Genomic DNA, 24418 nt, shown 5'->3' on the forward strand with positions numbered 1-24418 from the left:
TAAGATTTTTGCATCTATGTCCATTAAGGAGATTGGCCTATAGTTTTCTTTCTCTGTTTTTAACCTGCCTGGCTTTGGAATCAGTACCATATTTGTGTTGTAAAAGGAATTTGATAGAACTACCTTCTTTGCTTAGTCTGTCAAATAGTTTGTATAATATTGGGATTATATGTTCTTTGAATGTTTGATAAAATTCATTTGTGAATTCATCTAGTCCTGGGATATTTTTCTTAGGGAGTTCTTTGATGGCTTGTTCAATTTCTTTTTCTGATATGGAGTTGTTTAGGTATTCTATTTCTTCCTCTGTTAGTCTAGGCAATTTATATTTTTGTAAATAATAATCCATGTCACCTAGATTGCCATATTTATTGCTGTATAATTGGGCATAATTTTTAATGATTGCATTAATTTCCTCTTAATTAGAGGTGAGGTCTCCCTTTTCATCTTGGATACTGTCAATTTGGTTTTCTTCTTTCCTTTCTTTAATTAGATTGACCAGTACTTTGTCAATTTTATTTGTTTTTTTCAAAGTACCAGCTTCTAGTCTTATTTATTAAATCAATAGTTCTTTGACTTTCAATTTTATTAATTTCTCCTTTTATTTTTAGGATTTCTAATTTAGTTTTCATCTGAGGATTTTTAATTTGTTCACTTACTAGTTTTTTAATTTGCATGCCAAATTCATTGACCTCTGCCCTTCTTAATTTGTTTATATATGAACTCAAGGATATAAATTTTCCCCTGAGTACTGCTTTGGCTGCATCCCATAGGTTTTGAAAGGATGTCTCACCATTGTCATTTTCTTCAGTTAAGTTAATTGTTTCTATGATTTGTTCTTTAACTAGCTGGTTTTGGAGAATCATTGTTTAATTTCCAATTAATTTTTGAATTATCTCTCCATGTACCCTTACTAATTATTATTTTTATTACATTGTGGTCTGAGACGTTTGCATTTATGATTTCTGCCTTTTGCACTTGTTTGCAATGATTTTATGCCCTAATACATGATCAATTTTTGTGAATGTACCATATGCTGCTGAAAACAAGGTGTATTCCTTTTTGTCCCTATTTTTCTCCATATGTCTACTAACTCTAATTTTTCTAAGATTTCATTTGCTTCTATCATCTCTTCCTTATTAATTTTTTTGATTTGATTTATCTAGTTCAGATAGGGGAAGAGTCAGATCTCCCACTAGTATAGTTTTTCTATTTCATCCTTGAGCTCCTCTAGTTTCTCCTTTAAAAATTTGGATGCTCTGCCATTTGGTACATACATATTGAGTACAGATATTTCCTTGTTGTCTATACTGCCTTTTATCAGGATGTAATTACTTTCCTTATCTCTTAACTAGATTTATTTTTACTTTGGCTTTGTCTGATATCATGATTGCTACTCCTGCCTTCTTTTTATCATTTGATGCCCAATAGATTTGGCTCCATCCTCTTACTTTCACCCTATGCGTATCTACCTTCCTCATGTGTGTTTCTTGTAGACAGCATATGGTAGGGTTTTGGATTCTAATCCACTCTGCTATTCGCTTGCGTTTTATAGGTGAGTTCATTCCATTCACATTCAGAGTAATGAGTGCTAGCTGTGTATTTCCCAGTATTTTGATTTCTACTCCTGGTCCTGCCTTTTTTTCTTTCACTATTTCCTTCTATACCAATGCTTGTTTATAGTCAGTCTCCCTATTTCCCCCCCTTATTTTACTTCCCTTTCTATCCCACTCCCCTCTTCTTCCCTCCCTTATTTTCCCCTGTAGTCTTTTTAAAATCCCCCCACCCTCTTCCTCCCTTGTACTGCTTCCCTCCCTACCTGTCCATTTTTTACCCTTCTACTCCCCTATAGGGCGCAGATCTATTCTCTTCCCCAATGGATTGGATTGTAGCTATATATTTTTGATTTTTAAAACATTCTTATTATTGATTTACTTGCTTCTGAAATATACTATTTCAGTTTTATTTTTTCTTTCCTTTTTATATTTGAAGCACATGTCACCAGTATTGAGATTTTCTTTAACTTGTTTTAATTTTGCAATAATATAAGTTTAAATATACTTGCTATAATGTCAATGTATACCCAAAACGCTTGAGACTATAAAAATGATGCCACTGATTGTTTAAAAAAAATTATGGGGCTTGATGATTCTGTCTGATTCCAGGACAAGAGAATACAAAAAAAGCCATTGCACAGTGCCAACGAAGCACAAAGCTAAATTGCACAGTGCCAATCAAGCACAAGGTCAAAGAGACGAACTCTTCAGGATTGATAAAAATTTTGAGCCAAGACAAGAGTTCTTTTTTTTTTTTAATTTTTATTTGGTCATTTCCAAACATTATTCATTGGAAACAAAGATCCTTTTATTTTCTCCCCCCCCCCCCCCACCTCTCCCACAGCCCACGTGCAATTCCACTGGGTATCACATGTGTTCTTGATCAAGACAAGAGTTCTAGGTTGTGGCTGTTTAACATGGGTTAAAGGCAGGTCTTCCTTGTCCTACATTCTACCAAGTATCTCAAAATTGGCTCCTATGTGGCTCTTATAATCTAGTCCCCTTTCTGTCTTTTATGGTGTGGCAAACTTTCTATAGTCCTGGCTACTGATAGGGTAAATGCATAATTGTTTAAATCACTTTAATTGGGCCCTGATTCAAGGACCTGCTATAGATTTATTTTTAATTTACTTAGAATTTTTATACACATTTATCTAGAAATTATCTTTTAAAAAATTTTTTATGCTTTTGATTTTTCTTGCCATTTGATTCACATACCTCATAATTCAGCCATGCATTCCTAAGTGATCCCTGGGTTTTTCAACACCCTCTTCAGGGAGGGAATGTATCATTATTATTATTCTAAATTGCAAAGTTTAAATTCTTTTTGAGAGTAATTTTAGGATAAGAAACATGCTACCTCTCCAAATTCAGAAAGTGAACTATTTGGAGAAGGCATCATTAAGATGCCTGCACAGACCACAAGCTGTATCAGAAGATCCAGAGTGAACTTTGGGATGTGGTGATATGAACTGTGTGAGGTTGAATGCATTTATTTTTTATGTATATTCTTATGCTAAAGGGGACTGCCCCCTAACTGGCTTTTTGTCAATGAGCCTAGCAATTATTGGTTTTGCTCTCTTTTCCTCTTATCCTCAAATTATTGTAATTTAAAGGTTGGTATGTTTACAAAACCCAGTGGAGAAACTAGTCTTCTGCGGGTCTCAGGGGGAATGTATAATTGAAAATCTGTTACCCTAAAAAAGAACTACATTTCCCAGGAGCCCACTGACTTCCTGTCATTACATACTTCCTGTTGATAGGGGATATTAGGTGGGGGCATGGAAGGTCCCAGCTCTTTACTTCTTGTCCTGAGCTTGGTGGTGATAAGGTGGGTGTTTGAATGGCTGATCAGCCATGGGCATGTGGTCTTTATTTTGTATCTTCTTTATTCCTTGATTTCTAATAATCATTAATACATCTCTTAAAATAAAATATTTTTATTATTGAGATTTAATTTTACATAATAAATGCTACATTGTGTAGTTATCTGCCTCAGTTTACCATTTTGTTAAAATTAAATAGAAATACTTCTTAATTTCTTTTTTTCATATGCCATATAGAAAATGGAATGCTAATACTATAAAACTACTAATAATAGGGAGTTACTTTTTTGTAGTTATAATGGGTTATATGGAACCATCTACATTCTCTTATCCTACCTCCCTGTAATTATTAGCATCTAGAGAGTTGACCAAGAATGGGACTACTTAGGCTATGGCCATGGAAGAGATGAACATTAACTGGGCTTTCGTAGGAGGTATAGTGGATAGAGTTCTAATTTTAGTGTCAAGATGATCCTGAGTTTGAATCTTGTCATAGGTATTTATTAGCCATGTGAACCTGAACAAGTCATTCAACCTTTCAGCCTCAGTTTCCTTATTTGTAAAATAGGGATAATAATAGCACCTATCTTATAGGGTTGTTATGAAGATTAAATAAGAACAAATTAAATGCTTGGAAATTCTTAAATCCCTAAGTAAATGTTAGCTGTTATTGTTATTATTATTTCTATTATTACCAAGTACTATACATGACCAGCCCCTAGGGGTAGCAGTGGATAGAACACTGGACTTTAAGTCAGGAAAACTCATCTTCCTGAGCTCAAATCTGGCTTCAGACACTTATTGTGCCACCCTGGGCAAGTCACTTAACACCTTTGCCTCAATTTCCACATCTATAAAAATGAGTTAGAGAAGGAAATGAGCAAACCACTTCAATATCTTTGCCAAGAAAATCCCAAATGGGACCATAAAAAGTTGAACATGACTAAAATGACTGAAGAGCAACAACTCTATATGACAGTGATAGTGAACCTGTGGCATGGGTGCTAAAAATGGCACACAGAGAACTCTCTGTGGGCACATAGCCACCTTCTCCCCCCACGCCTCATCCCCAGAATTCCTTACTAGAAAGACAGAGGGACTTGGGTGGAGCTTCTCCCCTCCCCCTCTCCACTGTGCCTAATGACATTTTTTCACATCCCTAACCCCTCTACTCAGTGGTCCAGTGGGAGCACACAGTGGGGAAGGTGGGCAGCTCACAGGAGATAGAGCTGAAGGGGGAGCAGGGCATTCAGGCCACCCCCCATTCCCCTCTCTACCCTCACATTCCTCACTTCACCCATTCCTCACCCAGCAGTCAAATGGGAGCACTTTCTCCCTCCTCTGTGTGGGGTAAAGGTTGGGGGGGCATGTCCAACACTTGGTGAGGGGGGCATGGCACATAATCTCTTGTGGGGGATGGGCAGGTACTCAGTCTGGGATCAGGTTGGGGGTGGGGCCTGGCACTCTGTCTCTAGAAGGTTCACTATCACTGCTACATGACATTGGCTTATTAGCACTGTGCTGTAAGCAAACTATTCCAGATTATATATCATAGGTTTTTAGGTATGGAAAGTACTCTCTTTCAATCTCCTCATTTTATATTTGAAGAAACTGAGGCCCTGAGAGGTTGTGACTTTTTATAAGGATGACGCAGAAAATAAGTAAATGGTACAGCTAAGATTTGAGCCCAGATCTTCTAACTCCAAATCCAATGCTTCTCAGAATCAGAAGACAGGACATGTTTCAAATTACATTATTCCTTTTGTAGGATGGAGAACATTTGTTAAATATTTTTTTCTCCATCTACTTGAAAAAAATCCATTTATCTTTTATTTCCAACTTGTAATACACCTCAGAGTCACTTCAGAAAAATGTGGAAAAGAAACTGAGACTAAGGAACCATTTTAGAATGTTGGCAGGAGGGAGAATGGCAGTTGGAGGAGCAGAAAAAGGCTTGTGGAATTGAGAGCTTGGAAAGGGGTTTTGCCCTGTCAGCTCATGAGAGACAGGAGCTAAGTAAGGATCGGAACTTGCGACCTCAAACCTGTAGTGCCAGACCCTAGCCTCCATTTCCCCTTTACCCTGGAAGATAGAAGATCCCTGACATCTCTGGATCATTGATTAAAAAAAGCCAAAAGAACAACTGCTGCTAGGGGATGCTGATCCTCTGAATCTCACGGGGGTCACCCGGAAGATCTGTCCCATCCCATCGCCTTCCCAAGAAATACTAGTGACCTGTTGAGAGTAGGATAGAGAAGTACTTAGAGAAGAAAGAGGAAAAGAAACGCTAAAGCCTGAGCCATTTGGCTCTGCTGAAGAAGAAAGTGACCACCTGACTGCTTAATCCTGCAGGGTTTCCTGTTCCTACTGACCTCTTCCCACCCTTGTTCCTTGAACTATGAAACCATCCTTGTTCTGAAGAAAACCACAGTCAGATCTAAATCTTTATAGAAGTTAAGTTAGAAGGAGGAAAAGAGGGTGTTGGGTCGGCTGGCCATTTAGCCTTGGCTAAACAAGGAAAGAGCAAACAGGGAGGCTCAGCCTGCCTGACCAGACTGTGGGGCTTCTTGGGGTTCGGGCACCAGCCAAGTCCTGAGGCAAAGTCAACACCATAATCCCACAGAAGGCTGCTTATTGAGACACGGCCCCTGTTCATCCTTGCCACATCTGCTCAGGGGTGCTTAAAGTGTGAGGGGGCGGGAGAGCTACACAGACCTTCTCTCAGCTCTAGTGCTTCTCTCTCCCTTCCACACCAAACCTCCTATCCCTTCACCGCCTCCATCCTGGCTCCTCCCCATCTATCGTCCCTTTATAATCATAACAAAAGAAATGGCTGCTTTTTCTCCCTTAGCAGGAAAACCCCCTAAACTTTAATCATGGTCTATTCTCTCAAGGGCTCTTGATCTCAATAGCTTTTGCTGCCCTTTTTGAGTTATTTTATTCCTCCCCGTCTTTCTTGTCTCTTTGAGATCATTTAGCCCCATGAACCAGAATAGGAGCCTGGTACAATCATTCAGATTCTCTCTTATGAAGCAACTAGGCACCTTGGCACAGGGAGAGCTGGGCAGCCCGAAAAGGGAAGAGGGCCATGTGCTAATCACAGCTCTGAACCTGACTCTCTCTCTCTGGTTAATTGGCAGGAGGTGTTTATGAATGAGCTGAAAAGTGGATGAAATAAGAAAAGAAGTGCAAAATAGCACAGAAAACATGAATGTGGAGCCCATTCTCAACTTTCTTCCATTTGTAGGTGCCAGGAAACTGCATTTCAGAGTTCTCTTACATTTCTCAATCTCACTTCCACTGTTGCTCTGACTCTAGCCTGTGTGTGTGTGAATTCCCACTGGGCTTCTTTCCCCTCTTACAAGACATTTCTAAAATCCTGACTCAGAATATCACTCTTCTACAGTGGCATATGTGTAATTTGCGTTTCTTAAAGTAGGAGGCTGAATTTGAATCTATTAATTTGTTTGGTACCAAAAAAGTAATCACAGTAACCAGTCTGTGCTGTTGCTGTAACTTTAATTTTCCTGTTAATATACTGGTCAAACAAAAATGAACATCACATACTCTTTTTTTTTCACAGGCATTTTGCTTATTGGTCTGGTGCCTGTACTGGGTATAAAAATAATTTAGCCAACTCCTTTCCTCCATGCTGGGGAATGCACACTCCTCTTCACCTCCTGCTTTCTCTCCTCCTTCTTCCATTATACTACAGCCAAGGAGTCTATATTAAAATTTCAGGTTTTAGGCCAGGTTTGCAGAGGCGGGACCATAAGAAGAGATCAGAAATTTTCTCTATTTTTCTTCCCTTGGTTTTCCAATTTGAATGGGAGCAACTGAATTCAGGGGTCATATTCTAGAGCCTATGAGGAAAAGAAATGCTATTTTCTGACCTTTGGGAAATCCTTGATTAACAGGAATATCACAAAATGGGAACTGAATTATTCTACTCCAAATTAGTTGGCAGTTCACCTATACTTTCTCATCTCCTTCTAAAAGAACCTTGAACAAATATCTGTTAGCTGAGACATTTAAAATAATATTTAATCTGGCCTGGTAATAAATTGAGTTCTGTGCTTTGAGTGTTGGCTTTTGCTTTAAGACGGTGCAATAAAAACAGATGTGCTTAAAAAATAGGAGTAAAGAAAAGCAGAGCAGGTGGTTAATGTTCCAATGGAAGCTTGTCTCTGAAATTGACTTGAACAATGAGGCTTACTTTGTGCCCCATAGTTCCTAATATGCTGTGGAAGGAATATCTTCCAGCCTTCCTTTTCTTGTTCTACTTTTTCATGGTGATGGTGCTTTGGCTGTCACCTCCGGGTAACAAATGTGCACATCTTGGATGCTGAATTTTTTCAGCTGTTCTACATAGGAAGAAGTACAAATGAGGAAAGGTGTTAAAAAAAAAATCTATGACATGTACTTCTAAGAAGAAGAGATGGACTTGGAATGCTACTGCTTATAATCTCCTCCAAGTAAGATCAGTCACAAAATCCCAGCTGAAAGGGACTTTAGCGGTCATCCAGTACAATTCCCGTGTCTTAGAGGTGAGGAAACTGAGATTCAGAGAAGATATGTGAATCACTTGTCCCAAGGTATATAGCTTGTTAGTGGCAGAGCTGTGATTATTGCTCAGGAATCCTGATTTTTAGTCTAGTGCTCCCTTATGAAAAAGGAGATTAAACTGGATGAATACTATTCTGATTAGTAACTATTTTAAAAAACAGGACAAAGTCAACTTTAGATGATTACTGATGAGCCACTGCTGAATGTAAATTTAGTGCAATAGGATAGAGACAAAATTAATTAGATTTAACTAGTTGTTATGCAATGTTTCACTATGCATTTCTATCGTGTTTATCTTATCAAAAGTAATGATATAAGTGGTATGATATGCAGGTAAAGAGACTAAATTGTGAAAAGAAATTTTAAAACAATCACTGAGAAAACTAAGGTTTTCCTTTAGCTAAGAATTTGACTTTCAAGAGGAAAGAAAGGATAAAGAATGCAAACAGCTGGTATTTGCTGGGTTATTGACAGTAAATCTTATTCCAAGGCCACTTAAAAGTCACACTAATGTAGCAAGGCTCCTGCTTACTGTTTTCCTAAGCAAGGAAAAAGAGATAAAGAAATGAAGAAAGAGAAGGAATTGGAAAAGGGGGAAAAGGGGGAGAGAAGAAAGGATTACTAAAAATCCTGTGCATTCAGGTCAAAATAAAATAATGATTTGACAATGGAATAATTCTGTTCCAAAATTATTCAATTTGAATTTAATTTTGGTCTGGAATGGTGATTCCTTTGAAGAGAACTTCTGGTATAGAAACTCCCTCCAACAATGCAGATTGGTGATTTAGACTTAGAGATTTAGCCCTCAAGACAGTTGACAAGGTAAATGACTTGACCATGATAACAAAGAATTTATTAGAGGCAAGACTTGAATTTATGTTTTCTTGACCATGAGGTGGGCCTACATATTCACTATAGTAGGATGTTTTTCTTGGTTGTTTACACAATATCAAATTAATTGGATCACTCACTGTTTTTTGTGTTTGCTTTAAAATTCATTCATTTGTTCATTTATTCACTTTTCCAAAAAGTTTTTTGAATTACTACTTTGCACCTATCACTAAACTCATAGGGATACAGTATAAACATAAAAGCCTTTTTCTTGACCACCAAGGACATTTCAAGAGAGGCAATGACAGGCAAGCAAAGGAAAAGATGCCTTTTGACAATCCAAACACTTTCTTTCCTTTTTAGATGGTTCTCTTATTGTTTATATTTTGTTTTATATTTACAGTTCTTTGGTACCCTCAAGAACTGAATGTAAATTAATTTCCTGAAAACAAAACCAGGAATTTGTTAACTACTAATATGAAAAAGGAGCTGGAAGTGGAAACTAGAAGTGGAAAACAGGCTCTTGCTGAAGGAGCTGACTTACTGTTAATGAATTAGGGTAGGGAGAGAAAAAGCAAACTTTCATTCCAGCATACTAGTTTCTAGTGACCTAGCATCTTAATGAAACCATATATAAGAAATAACTGTACCACTGTTACCTCCAGAGAAATGAATTACCTACATTATTTTGTTGTTTTCCTGAGCAATTTATAAAGCAATGACTCAAAACTATGCCCTTTTCTTCCCAGAATTCTGACCCTCAGTCTGTTTAAAATATTTCTAGGAAGACCTTGAGGTATATGAAAATAAAAATATGCTATTTTACTATATTATTTGGGGAGAAGGCCATATATTTTCCAAGACTCTGGAAGAATTTATAACCCTTAAGAACTCCCAGATGAGTGACTAATACTGTATTCGAGGTAGTTCTTTACTTCATCTTTTGACTTGAAGCTCAGATGGACTCTTTAAGTAAAGAGCAATTCACAATTAAATATGAGGTTTTAGTAGCTTCACTTATTATTAGTCTTCAAATCATTTCTTAATCATGTAAAATACTACCAAACATTTACAAGTTCCCAGATATGAGGAGCAAATCATTATGCTTGCAACTCTTTGAGGGGATGGGAGAAGGGAGGAGGGAAAATAATTTGTTGTAGTAGCAGATTTAATAATTCAATCTCAGGGTAGATTATTAAAATTTTTTTTGCTATATTTTCTGGCTTCCACTATTCTTTTTGCTTCAAAGATCAACTTAACTACTGTTCCCCCCCCCCCCCATAACAAGACTTATAGGATCACTTCTAGTACTTAGATATTAAGGTTTTGGGGGCTGCTTTCATGCATTTTGAATATTTGAATTAGTGTTTATTAGATGGAATTTCTGTAGCAATATATATTATGTATATAATGTATATACTGTATATAATATCTTAGAGAAAGGCTGTTATGCTTTTGTTAAAGGTAAAGATATATTAATCGTGTTTTCAGAAAGAATCTAGAGAACAATCTCTAGGTCACTTGATAGTAATCCAAACTTATATAAATTAGGGTGGGGAATCTTTGACCTCTAGGGTGGAACCAGTCCTTAATTTAAAATCAGCTCAAAGGGTTGCTGCCTCTAATAATATTATTTTATTAGTTTGATGGATCTGTGATGTATTGTAAAGTATCCCATCTGTGCCTTCTCATTCTCTGTGACTCTTGGAAATCTCAGTGGGCTAGGGGACTACCTCTAATTAAATAAGTCGACTCTCATGTTGTTCCTCACATACAATATCCTCTTTATTGTTTCTGTGTCTTTGCATGGGCCTGTAAAGATTAAAATTTAGGGGAGATGGGGAGACCGAGGCAGGTAGAAATTAGTTTCTCTCTGCAAGGAGTATTATATTTTTAGAGGTTTATTGAAGATTAAGGATTAAAGAAAATACAGGATAAGAAACACGTGTTCAGGCCATAGAGTGGCCTAGACACAACCTCACCTCCATTATGAAAAAAGCCAGGCCTGCCCCAAAATGGAAGTCCCAGAGTCCAGAGAGCCTCAAAAGCCTTTGAATCAGCTTAAATACCTTCTCGATCTCGGCCCAGGTGAGATTACAAGGCATTCTGGGGAAGTGGAGCAAAGGCTCATGGGGATTGGAGTCCTGTATTCAAGTCTATTTTTTTACAGGCCCCATGCCTGGAATGCTCTCTTTTCTAACCTTTCTTCAAAGTATGACTCAAGTGCCACCTGAAAACTTTCCTAATTTCCCCGAGTTGCTAGTGTTAATGTCTCCCCTCCCAACCTACCATTTACTTTGTTTATAGATTGCATATACATTTGCCCAATAGACTATACACCCTTTGAGGGCAGGTATTGTTTCATTTTTTTTTGTTTCCCTGACACTTAGCATAACATCTACTGCAGAACAGGGACATAATAAATGCTTCTTGATTAACTGGTGGAGTGTATGAGGTAGCTACGATGTAGCTAAGAATGTAGCCCATTGGCTATTTGTTGGTTTCCCTTTGTTCTTGCTATGACTGACTTACATTCTTTTCTAGTAGTTTACTTTTCTGATGCTGTCTTGTTCCTCAATAGTAATATGACATAATCTACTCATATCCAACACAAGCTTTTCCATTACGTTTTGAGTGAGTCACAGTTTTAAGCCTGTGGCAGTCCATGACTCACAACCATACACTATCAACAGAAGAATATTGACATTAAAGAGATGTTTTTTTTTTGGTTGTTTTATTGGGGTATTTAGAAGCAATGAACAATTTCTTAAAGGCATTATAGCTTCTCTCCTTTTTTATCCTTGGACTCAGTTCTACAGTGTCTGCCAAAGATATTTGCAAGGATAAGCCAATTCTTTGGGTTGTTCATTCAACTCCATATAAAATTTCACATTTGAGACAATGAGCATTCTTAGTCCACTTGATTTTTCTTGTGTAGACAGACAAATTGTTGAGAATATGGAACTCACATCAGGGCTTGATGCAAACAGTACAATGCCATGCTCAGATAGGAGCATTTGGAAATCTTCACTATTGATTTCTCTTCAATTTAGACTCTGCTGGATAATTTATTGTTATAAGGAATGATAAATATGTTGAATATAAAGAAGCATGGAAAAACTTAAATAAACTCATGTGGAGTAAAGTCAGCAAAGTAAAAAAAACGCAATGATAATAGCAGTGTAAATAGAACAACCATCATAAATTATTGAAATGAATGTTGTAAAATTATAAGGAATAAGCAACCCCTTGAAAAGAGATAGGAGAAGATACCTCCCTGACTCTTTTGTAGCAATGGGAAGTCCACAGTTGTGGAACATTGCATATAACATCGTTTATTAAGGTATTGATTAGTTTTGCAGATTCCTCTTCTTAAAAAATTGTTTTTTAATGGCTTATCTTCTGTCTGAGAATCAATAAGGCAGAAAAGTGATAAAGGCTAGGCCATAGGGATTAAGTGACTTGCTCAGGGTCTCGCACTCATGAAGTATCTGAGACCAGATTCAAACCCAGGGCCTCCCATTTTTAGGCCCTGCTCTCTATCTATTGAGCCACCTGGATGTTCTTCTTCTTAAAAAGGTTTTTGGGAGGTATAAGATAGCTTTCTGGGAAGGGAAAAGAGGATGGATATTGTGGAACACGTAAAGGATATAAAAACCAATATAGTCCTCCAATATGTGGAACATAAAAAGGCTCTGATTTCATTGGAAGTTTCATTTATTTCCTCTGCTTGTCTACACAAGTCAAATAGATGGAAATGAATGATTATGCAATACATTTGGTTAATGTAAGAACCCAATTTAGATAATCTAGGAAGAAATTTCCTTTTTTTCCTTTAAAGTAGCTTTTTTTGTGGTGGCCAAAAATTGGAAAATGAGGGGATGCCCTTCAATTGGAGAATGGCTGAACAAATTGTGGTATATGTTGGTGATAGAATACTATTGTGCTAAAAGGAATAATAAAGTGGAGGAATTCCATGGAGACTGGAACGACCTCCAGGAAGTGATGCAGAGTGAGAGGAACAGAACGAGGAGAACATTGTACACAGAGACTGACACACTGTGGTACAAGAGAACGTAATGGACTTCTCCATTAATGGCTTTACAATGTCCCTGAACAATCTGCAGGGATCTATGAGGGAAAAAAAATATCCTCAAGCAGAAGACAAAATGAGGGAGTAAAAACACCAAGGAAAAGCAAATGCTTGACTACAGAGGTTGAGGGGACATGATCGAGGAGAGACACTAAATGAGTGCCCTAATGCAAATACCAACAAGGAAATGGGTTCAGAGCAAGGACACATGTGATACCCAGACGAATCGCATGTTGGCTAGGGGAGGGATGGGGGGGGGAGGAAAATAAAATGATCTGTTTCTAATGAAAAATGTATGAAAATGACCAAATAAATTAATGTTTTAAAAACTAAAAAAAAATAAATAAAGTAGCTTTTATATCTGATTTATGTAGACATTTCTTTTTGTGTACATGAACATAGAGATGAATAAGGCCTCTCCTTCTACTCCCCCCACCCCCCCGGGTCTCCTACTCTAGAGCAGGTACAGATATCTTCTGAAAGTTTCCTCTCTGTCAAGATGAAATTTCTAATTGAGTGCTAAAACAGGATTCCATGGATATATTAATGGTGTAAAAATGGAGACATGAACTCTGGAATCCAAACCCCAAAAGTCCTTGCTCTGGCTCCCAGAATGCTTTGTAATCTCACTCAAATCCTCACCTGGGCGGGATCAAAAGTTCTATTTAACTGGTTGTAAAAGCCTACTGACGCTCTTTCCTACTTCCGCTTCCTAGCAGATGCGTCTCTCATGATGTAAGTGAAATTGAATGGGCCTTTCTGGGCCTAGACATGTGCTTTCTTATTCTGTATTTTTTTTTAATCCTGTAAACCTTAAAATCTCTCAGACTTGTGAATGTTAAAAATTTCCCCATCGGGGAATTCTTAATTGGAACAAATTCCCTACTGAGAAACATTCCCCATTTTGATGTGAGAACTCGCCAGGATCAGAAATGGGAGAACCTCTACTCTAACCGTACTTAAGACTGCTTTAGGGGAAAAAAAACAACTCTTTGCTAAACAAAGAAAGTACTTGGATCCATGCTTATGGTGGGGCAAGGAGTTCTTTGAGCCAGGCCTGTTTGTAGAATTGATACAATGGGATGCTAGGTACCTAAAAGGGTCGGGCAAGTTTTCTCTTGATGAGATTAGTTGACTCAGCTGTGTTTTCTCTCGTTCAGACTTACTGAGGATCTTGGTCAACACAGCAGCATTTTTTCTGATTCAGACTTACTGAGGAGATTGGTCGACTTAGCAGGAATTTAGATGGGCAGTTCTTTGGAAAGAGTCTACAGTGGAAAGAGTCTAAAGTCCCTACAGTAGATGTGGGGACTTAGGGGAGGTGACATGGGAGAAAAACCCCTATATAAGAAAAAGCAGAATCTCTTGAGGATATATTCCTTTTGGAGAATTCCTTTTGGAGGATCTCTGATGAGGACCACTTGGGAAGAATCTCTTGAGAGAGGCTCTGGAGAAGGGAAGCTCTTGGAGGACAATCTCTAAGAGGTCTCGCTGGAGCTCCTCTAAGGGGACTCTGTCCCTCTGGAGGCTCTGGAGAGAGGCCTTTTGGAACAGTCTCTGGCTAGAAGGCTCTCTGGTGAAGTCAGCTGAGATGGAGCTGGCCTGATGTCACTAGAATCCTTGTTTAGTCAGACCTTGTGGTGAGTGTTAAAAAACTGACTGATTTCTCTCTTAAGACTCAGGTCTAGGCCATATTGGCTTGAGGCCCTTCAAACTTATTCCTTTCTTACTCTCTCTCTCTCTTTCTTTGATTACTCATTGTAATGTTAATTAAAATCTCTATAAAACCCAATTGACTTGGGTATTTGAATAATTGGGAATATTTCCCTGGCGACCACCTTATATTTGATTTAAAAACCAAGTCACTGTAGTGAAACATATTTCTGCGGTCAAATTTACTCACCCTCTCTTATATCTATCACAATTTATATCTTCCACCATTTTAACTCACTACAGTTTAAGACCTCAACCATTTTAAATCTCACAATCCTTAACCTTTAATAAACCTCATAAAATATAATACTCCTTGACAGAGAGAAACTAATTTTAACTGTTACAATGGACAGTCTTAGCCCATCAGTCTTCTCCTTCCTGTTGGCCTTAAGGTATAAGTACAACTCTATGCAGCTAGATGACTCAATGGATACAACATTGGGTTTGGAGTCAGGAAGACCTGAGTTCAAATCCAGTCTGATATTTACTAGCTGTACTGGTCCTGGGCAAATCACTTAACCTTTCTTTGCTTATTTTTTGCAACTATAAAATGAGGGTAATAGGACCTATATCTGAGGGTTGTTGTATTTGTAAAGTGTTCAGTACAGATATAGTAGGTGCTTAATAAAATCTTCATTTCTTCCTTCCTCTAAGATTTGGAGATTTAGTTAATGAGAAGGATGTTCTTTTCCCACTCTTCCCACCATTGCTAACACAGCCTTTTAGAAAATTCTATCTGTGGTGGGTAGGGAGATGGAGGGGTGTCCTCTCCTGTAGAAATTCTTTCCTTTGGTTCAGGCTTTCTATTAGATTTTGAAAAGCAACGATCTTTTTTACCTCCAAGAAACAGGGCAGCAATATTGATACCTGGAATGGTTGCTTTTTAGTAATTATCTTTTGTTTTTAACTAAGGATTTCTGGATAGTCTGATGAAACATCAGTTCTTGATTTTTGGATTTGATGATGACCCAAAGTATACCTGGAATATGGGGTACTTTTCCAGGGGTCCACAATTAAATGAGAGGACCTGAACTCCACAAAGATGTACTGAACACCTATGTGTTGAGTATTGTGTTAAGGACCGAGAGATACATGAAGATAATAAAGAGTCCCTGACCTCAAGGAGTTTGTTATACTTAAGGAGAGAAGACAAGACATCAGACAAATACAATAAAAGCTGCTATAGCAGTTCAGAGGATTGAAATGGTAAAAAACAAAACACCAAAAGCCTATATAATTTTACAGTTGGAAGGGGCCTTCAGCAGTCATTTATTGCAATTTATAGCAGAAAATGTCTACAGCAATATATCTGATTAGTGGTCATAAATTCTATGCTTAAAGATTCCTAGTGAGGGGGACCCACTACTGCTGGAGGCTGCTATTCTGCTTTTGGATAGTTCTAATTATTAGAAAGTTTTTCCTTAAATCAAGCCTAATTTATCTTTTTTTTGGGCAGCTTCCCCTTATTACTTGCTCCTGGTTCTATCTTCTAGGGCCAAATAGAACAAGTTTAATTTCTCTTTCACATGATAGCTTTTCCCCCCTCAAGTGTTCTCTAGGCTTAATATCCTCAATTCTTTCATCTAGTTCTCATATAGCATCAACTTGAGACTCATCATCAGTCTTGTTGCCCTCCTCTGGGTGTGCTCTTCATCTTAATAATATCTTTCCTAAAATGGGGCTTCCAAAACTGAACACAATACCTCAGATATGTTCCCACTAGGGCACAGTTCAATGGGACCATCTCTTTATTTCTGGAAGTGATTTCTCTATTAATGTAGCCTAAGATCAAATTAATTTTTCTTTCTTTTTTCTTTTTGCAGTCATATCACCCGTGTTTCAAATTGAACTTATAATTCATTACAATCCCCAGATCTTTTAACTATACCTCCTTCATTTTGTATTTGTGAAGTTAATTATTTTCTCAGATGTAAGATTCTATATTATCCCTATTAAATTTGAATTTTACAGAGGGAGCTTCAGAGTCAGGAAGATTTGGATTCCCGTCCCACTTTTGGCATATACTGACTATATGACCTGAGGTGAGTTACTTAACCTTTCATTGTACCCTAAGACTTTATACTGCCAAACAGTTGTTCATCTTTATTGGTAGAGTGAGTTTCTTAATCAGGAGTCCTCTACACTAATGAAAAGTCACAGGACCAGACATATTACATATATATGTATATATGTAATATGTTTATATACATATATGCACATACACATGTCACATATATGCAATATTATCAGATTCAGCACAATGTTCTAGCCCATCAAGATCTTTTAGAATCCTGAATCTGTCATCTAATGTGTTAGCTACTTCCCTTAGCATTTTGTTTTCTGCAACTAGGATATGCCTGCCTTTTAAATAACTGATAAATAGGTTAAACAGTAAAGGATCAAGCAGAGATTTCTGGGGCACTTTATTGGATACCTCCTTCCCAATTGATATCAAACCATAGTCCATCTTGTTGTCTATCTATGCCACATTACTCTATTTTCTCCATAAGAGTAGTAAGAAATAATTAAAAGAATATGTTGTGAAAATACAACACTCCCTGAGCAACTAGACTAGTAGTCAGGCACAGCCCATTTTTAGTAAAGTCAGTTTGCTTTTTGTCATTACTGTTTCCTTTTCTAGATTTTTTAAAATTAATAATCTCTTTAATAATATGTTTGTAGAGTACATGTGGTTGAGCTATATAATATAACACCTCTGGCCTCCAGGTGACCTGGAGAGATATCTGATCTGGGACATGACCCACCTTACCTTGAAGGGAGACTGATTTCTGAAGTCTCTGGCTAGATACTCCAGCCTTCACTTGCTGACCGGAATGACATTTCACTAATACACCTCAGACACTGGGAGCCTAGGAGTTCAGAAAAAAAGCCACTTTCCCAAGAGGGCAACAGTTAAGTTTTACTGTCATCAGGTTGGTTAGTTCCTTTCTGCCAAACACTGGTTACACAAAGGAATGTTATAAATCGCTATACATCTCTTTACCAAAGTAAACAGTAAGGAGAAGTTATACAGATTAGAGGTTAGGATATACAAGAGTAAATGAGTTCTTTGGAAGCAAGATAAGATCTCAGTTGAACCAAGGAAAGAGAGGACAGTCTTACCAAGAGAAACTCACTTATAGAATTCTCTATGGAGATCAAGGGATATATTGGGGATTGCCTTTCCTATATGTCTGTAGTCTTGGGGAGATTTCTTATCTGCCATTCAAAAGTTTGCACATACCCCTTTTTTTCCCCACATCTCTTGGACTTCTCATACACAATTTCTTCAAGAATCCAAAGGCATGTCTCCCTTACATATCCCATCTCTCCACTTTTACATCAATAGCTTTGCTTGATTTGGACAACATGGAACATCACACTCTCTCGTCCATCTCCCTCCATCCCCCTTTTCAGCTTCCTTTTGAATATCGTCTTCCCCTATTAGATTGTAAGCCGTTCAAGGGCAAGAACTGTCATTCTTTTTCTTATTTGTATCCTCAGCCCTTCACAATGCCTGGCACATAGTAGGTGCTTAATAAGTGTTTTTTGAATTAAATTGATTTGAATAGTATAGTACTGAGAATTCAGAGAACTCTCAGTCAAACAGGAGTCCCATGACTTCTTTTGCATTGATAACATGGTACATATTGTTACCCGGCTTCAGATAATCTCTCCCCTCTTTGGTAGGGTTGGGATTCTATGCTATTGAATTTTATTTTTATTAATTTATTTGTTTGTGTTTACATTAAAATTTCCAGATATCTCCATGCCTCCTTCCCCTCCATGCACTAGAGAAGGCATTACTCTCACATATGCTTTCCATGTTTTTTGAAATTAACTTGCTCATCATTTCTTATGGCACATAAGATTGTATTCCATCACATGAATATGCCAAAACTTATTCAACTGTTCCCGAATTGTTGGGCATTCTCTCAATTTCTAGTTCTTTGCCACTATAAAGAAAGCTGCTATAAATATTTTAGTACCTCTAGGTTCTTTTTCCTTTTTTTCTGATCACCTTGGGAAATAGACCCAATTGCTATGTATTGCCAGGTCTAAGGGAATACACAGTTTTATAATTCTCTGAGCATAATTCTAGTTTGTTCTCCAGAATGGTTTGATCAGTTTACAGAGCCACAGGGTATTAGTGTCTCAATTTTCCATATCTCTTCCAAAATGTATCATTTTGACCATTTTAGCCAATCTGAAGGGTGCTAAACGTTGTCTCAGAATTGTTTTGATTTTAATTTCTCTAATTAGTAATGATTTAAAACATTTCAATATGGTTATATATAACATTTATTGATCCAAAAAAACTGTCTGTTCATATATTTTGGCCATTTATAAAATGGGGAGAGGCTCTTGAATTTTGTTCAAAGCTGAAACCAAAATCACTGGTCTATATTTGTGACTTCCATTCTCTTCCTCCTTTTTTTTTGGGGGGGGAATTTTGACATATTTTCCTTTTTTCCAGTTCTGCAGTGTTTTTCATCTTTCAGATATCACTGACAGTGGTCTAACAATCATATCCTTTAGTTCGTTCAGTAAATCTTCATTTCTAAATTATTTTTTGCTAATCATCTTTAAATTTGGTTTCCTTATGTAGGATTCCAGGCATATACATCTGGAAAATATGGTTGATGTATTGATATGATATTATACTTGGTCAGAGCAGTTAATGAGACAGCTCAGAGGCCAGAAGAATTTCTAGGCCTGAGCCACAGAGGGCTCAGCTCTGGTCTGGTCAAACAGCATTTCAATGCATGATTTATGAGCAGGCCATGAGGTCTTTGTTCTGGGAGTTTGAAAAGAATGGGCTTTTACCCATGTCCCTATCTTGTACGTCATTGATATGCCAAGCCAATGTAAATCCACTATGTGCTGTTGCATATGCATTACATACCTCTTACCTCATTATCTTAATAAAAGTCAGGAAGGGCACAATCCTTTCTCCTCTTCCTTTCTTTTCTCCTCTCTCTCTAACCTGCCTGCTGGCCATATGGATTACTCCTTCTTTGGAGCTTTGCTATGGTCTCTAAAGTCTTCTTTCTTTATTCTTTTCTTCCTTCTCACCTGACCGCCAGCCAGTGCAATCTGCACTTGGAGTTTTATCTCCCAATCACACCTAATTCCTAACCCTATCTCAGAATTCTACTCTCCACGCATTCGTGGTTATTTTTATCTTCCTTCAATGTATGCCCTACAAAGGAAGATAACAGGAAGAAGCATCCTCCCTCCTTGCAATCTGATCTGTGTGTGTCTGCCTCAGTTTATCAAACCCTCTCTCTGGCTTCTGTTCTCCTCAAAATCACATTCCTATAGATTTCCCTTTTATGCAGTAGTTGCTGGCTGGCTGCTGTACCTTAAAGCACAATATTTACCCTTAGATTCTAAAGCACATTTATAACCTACAAATAGTCTGTTTGATGGAATAATATTTGGCTCATACAAAAAAATAAAAACTCACTCTTTTTGAATGTACAAAGCAATTATGATGATTTATGTAAGAAACCATACTAATGTTAAAAGCTGAAATTCAATCTAGGTGGTAGGCTAGAAAATAGGCTCTGAAGTGCGAATCTGTTTTAATGGGCTATTTATAAGACCTCTGCTACCTGTAAGTGAAATTATGCTTTTAGGTCATCTTGTAGTAAAGAGAGGTCAATATAGCTTAAAATATACTTTTTATCATTATAGCTTACTTACTGAGACTTCTATTTTGTAGAATTGCTGGTTATTAGAAACTGCTGTTTTGAATATTTATACAAATTTAACCCATTTTTATACTGTTTTATTACATTTAGTGCTTAAATGTCATAACTTAAAAATGATTATTAATCAAAATTCTGGAAAATGCATGCCAAAAATTATTAGTAAAATTTCTAATTATTGTTTGTTTATAATCTGATTAAGGTTTTCCCCATAGCACAAACATCCTTTGACTGGTAATCCAAGTCCTGTGTGATATATAACTTTTCAAGTTTATGTCCCTGATAAAATTCTTTGATTGGGACCCTTTTCTCTAATGAAATTGTTCTACCTACTATATATACAATAGACTTGCATGTTCCTGTGTCATATACCTGTCATACACCACATATGCACTTTGTTTCTTTCTTCATAAATTTGAGTCCTATCCATCCTTCAAGTCCCACATTAAATTTTACTTTCTCAGCAAATTTGGTTTCTCCTGAGCATGTATAGCATTTGACACTATCATTTAGGTAAAATCTTATATTGTTATGGGATAAAATTGTTTTTCTTCCCAAACTACTTGAAAATGCCTTTACCTTATTCTTAGTCATATGTAATCTCTTTTGCATATTTTTCAGCATAATACTATTTGAAATTGTTTGGAAGAAAACTCAAGTTTTATTTGGGTATTTTCAACTAGATAAACTAATCCAACATGTAGAACAAGAAGGTTTAGCCTTAAAGGATGATTGCAATGTTACTTCCCAAATACAGTGATCTCTCACCTATCATGGGAGTTATGTTCCAGAGACCTCTGTGATAGGGGAAAATCCAGGAAGTAGTGGGAAAGCAAACAGACTGATGCTACAGTCACTGAGCCTATCAGTGCCCAGGAAACAGAACACAGAACTGTGGTAGGTCATCTTTCATTCCATTAGCCAATAGTGTGCTGTGTACAATCTCATGTTGGCAAAGTTGCACAAGTAGTAGTGGTGTACTGAGTTTCCATTGTGTACAGTATGGTATTCATCCACAAAATCCTAGGATACAGTGAAAACTCCACAATACAGTATTAGATATATTTTCTAAAAAAAAAACCCTGCAATACAGTGAAGCTGTGATAAGTGAACCACAATATAACGAGGGTTGACTATTTTAGTATTGTTATTCATTTTTTTCCTCTAAGCTGTTCCTTCTATCATCTTAGTTAAGTCATTTTCAGTCATATCTAATTCTTTGTGACTTCATTTTGGGGTTTTCCTGGAGTGGTTTGCCATTTTCCTTATAGAATGTCATCCATAGATAACTCAAATGCTTTTTTGTTTAAAGCTGTGATTTCTGGCTGTGATGTGTGCAGGTGTGGCTAAAAATGCTCAAAAGGAGAGCTGTTATAAGATTACTTGTCCTTTCATGCTGTGTAGGAACATTTACCAGTTGGGGATGATAATTGTTCTCTGCATTGTTTGTAATCCATCCTTCTTATCTAAAATTTGTCACTCCATTTCTAGCTGTTTTAGGAATCCTAAATTGGTTTGTCTGCCTTTTCCTCTAATATTCAGTTTATAAGGTGGAAGATTATCAGGGGCATCAACCAATAATAATTGGTATAGTGGATAAAATGTATAGAGTGCTAGACTTGGAGAAAAGAAGACCTGAGTTCAAAACCTATATCAGATGCTTCCTAGTGAAGTGACCCAGAACAAGTCACTTAATATTCATCAATTTCCATTCCTCATCTGTAAAATGGAGATAACAGCAAATACTTCACAGGATTATTGTGCAGAGCAAATGAGATATGCCAACATATCAAATACTTTGTAAACTTTGAAGTGCTATGTAAAAGCTGGCAATGATTATGATATCAGATGGAAGCTTTGGTTTTTGAAATCCAATCAGTGGGCTTGATTCCATTTTGGGAAGTGCTTAATGATGTCCCCAGTCATAATGTAATACCTCCTGTGGGGCTATTTTTCCTAATTCCAGCTTTCCTTGGAAGGATGGTTCCCTAGAAGGTGATTGACTACTACTCTCAAGAGTTCCAGAGATATTCCAGAGAAAGTGGGTTTTAGTACTAAGTACCACTTACAATCACCTAGACTTAGTGTTTTAGCAAAGATAGATACCTACTTAGATATTAAAACAAAAGAATAGTCACAATACCATTCCCTCCTCAAAGTCTAAGGTGTGTTTTCCCACAAATATATAGAGTTGGTGAAGAGAATGGACATAGTCTTAAAGGAAAAAAGTCAGCCATGTAGTCACTTTGTGTTTATTAAGTACTTACTATGTGCTAAGTATGAGAGATACAGAGAAAGGGAAAAGAGTTCCCACTGTGTGTTGTCTAATGGAAGAGACAATATCCAAACAACAGTGTACAAATAAGATCTGTAAGATGAATTGGAGATGAAAAGCATTAGTTGAGGCAGCTAGGTAGTGTAGTGCATAGAATGTTGGACCTGGAGTCAGAAAGACCCATCTTTGTAGGTTCAAATCTGGGTTTAGATACTTACTAGCTGTATGACCCAGGGTAGGTCACTTAACTTTATTTGCCTCAATTTCTTCATCTTGTAAAAGAGCTGGAGAAGGAGATGAAAAATTAATACAACATCTTTGCCAAGAAAATCCTAATAGGGTCACAGAGAATTGGGCAGGACTGACAAATGGCTGAACAACAACAGTGTCAGTTGAGGTTAGCAATGAATGTATGCTTTTAAAGTAATACTGGAGGCAGGATAACAATTAAAAAAAATCTATACAACTGCTATTTAAAACATTTGGGAGGGAGCAGCTGGGTGGCTTAGTGGATTGAAAGCCAGGCCTAGAGATGTAAAGTCCTAAGTTCAAATCTGGCCTCAGACACTTCCTAGCTGTGTGACCCTGGGAAGTCACTTAACCCCCTCTTCTGCCTTGGAACCAATACACAGTATTTATTCTAAGATGGAAGGAGAAGGGTTTAAGAAAACAAATGATAGTTGGGACATTGATAACTGATAATAGCAAGATGAAAAAATTATTGTTTGCTCTATGAATTCTAATAAGCAGGAGATGTGAGTCACCTGCACAGAGAATATATAAAGGGTAATTTATATCTGCTTACTAGAAATTCTTTTCTTCCTTCATAGAATTCTGTAGGTAAAGCTCTCAGCCAAGCTCAAAGAGTGTCCTTAATCAGTAGTGTCTTTGTAGTGACCACATGAGTACTTTTTGAACCACAACAGGTCACATACTACTTGAAGTTTCCTCTCCTTGAATGGCTATCACTGCTGGCTGAAGGTATTGTTTTCTACTGCAGTTTTTTCTGGTTCCAGATAGATGAGCCAAATACTTCTGATTCAGTTTATCTTATGACTTGATCAATGAAAGGAATGAAAAATGAGAGAAGGAAAGGGAGGAAATCTTTCCTTCCCTCAAGAGTGGGTTCTTCTGAGGGACTTCCAGATCTTAAACTGGACTCCTCTAAACTGCAACATTTTCACCAATGGACTGGTTCATCACTTGACTGGTATACCTCTTGGCTACCATATTCTTTTTTTTTAAGTTTATTTAATTAATTAAGAGTATTTTCCCATGGTTAAATGGATCATGTTTTTTTTCTCTCCTCCTCCCACTTCCCTCTGTAGCAAGGGAGGTAAAAGTAGCAAGAGTATGATTGACAGACCTGGATTCTGTGATATTGAAATCACTTTAAAAGACTGATATATATTAGTTTAAGGTCACCAAGGAATTCACTTATGTAGTTCTTAAATGAAACACTCAAGTCAGCTGCCAAATTTTTATGGTGTTTTAATTACAACAGGAGGAAGAAAGTATTAGAGGGGGAGAGAGAGAGGAGAGAGAGAGAGAGAGAGAGAGAGAGAGAGAGAGAGAGAGAGAGAGAGAGAGAGAGAGAGAGAGAGAGAGAGAGAGAGGAGAGAGAGAGAGAGAGAGAGAGAGAGAGAGAGAGAGAGAGAGAGAGAGAGAGAGAGAGAGAGTGAGAGGAGAGAGAGAGAGAGAGAGAGAGAGAGAGAGAGAGAGAGAGAGAGAGAGAGAGAGAGAGAGAGAGAGAGAGAGAGAGAGAGAGAGAGAGAGAGAGAGAGAGAGAGAGAGAGAGAGAGAGAGAGAGAAGAGAAGAGAGAAGGAAAAAGGGAGAGAAGGAAAGA

General features: G+C 37.4%; 1 long non-coding RNA gene across 3 annotated transcripts in view; it reads left to right on the forward strand.

The window, feature by feature from the left end:
• LOC103092873 (uncharacterized) overlaps window positions 1-24418 on the forward strand; it is a 141082-nt gene that overhangs the window by 56159 nt on the left and 60505 nt on the right. For all 3 annotated transcript variants that reach the window (XR_008913631.1, XR_008913632.1, XR_008913633.1), the window contains one exon: window positions 16554-16624. This is a non-coding gene — a long non-coding RNA (uncharacterized LOC103092873). The remainder of the gene's footprint in view (window positions 1-16553; window positions 16625-24418) is intronic.

Source organism: Monodelphis domestica, chromosome 7 (assembly GCF_027887165.1).
Source record: "Monodelphis domestica isolate mMonDom1 chromosome 7, mMonDom1.pri, whole genome shotgun sequence".
Taxonomy (NCBI): domain Eukaryota; kingdom Metazoa; phylum Chordata; class Mammalia; order Didelphimorphia; family Didelphidae; genus Monodelphis; species Monodelphis domestica.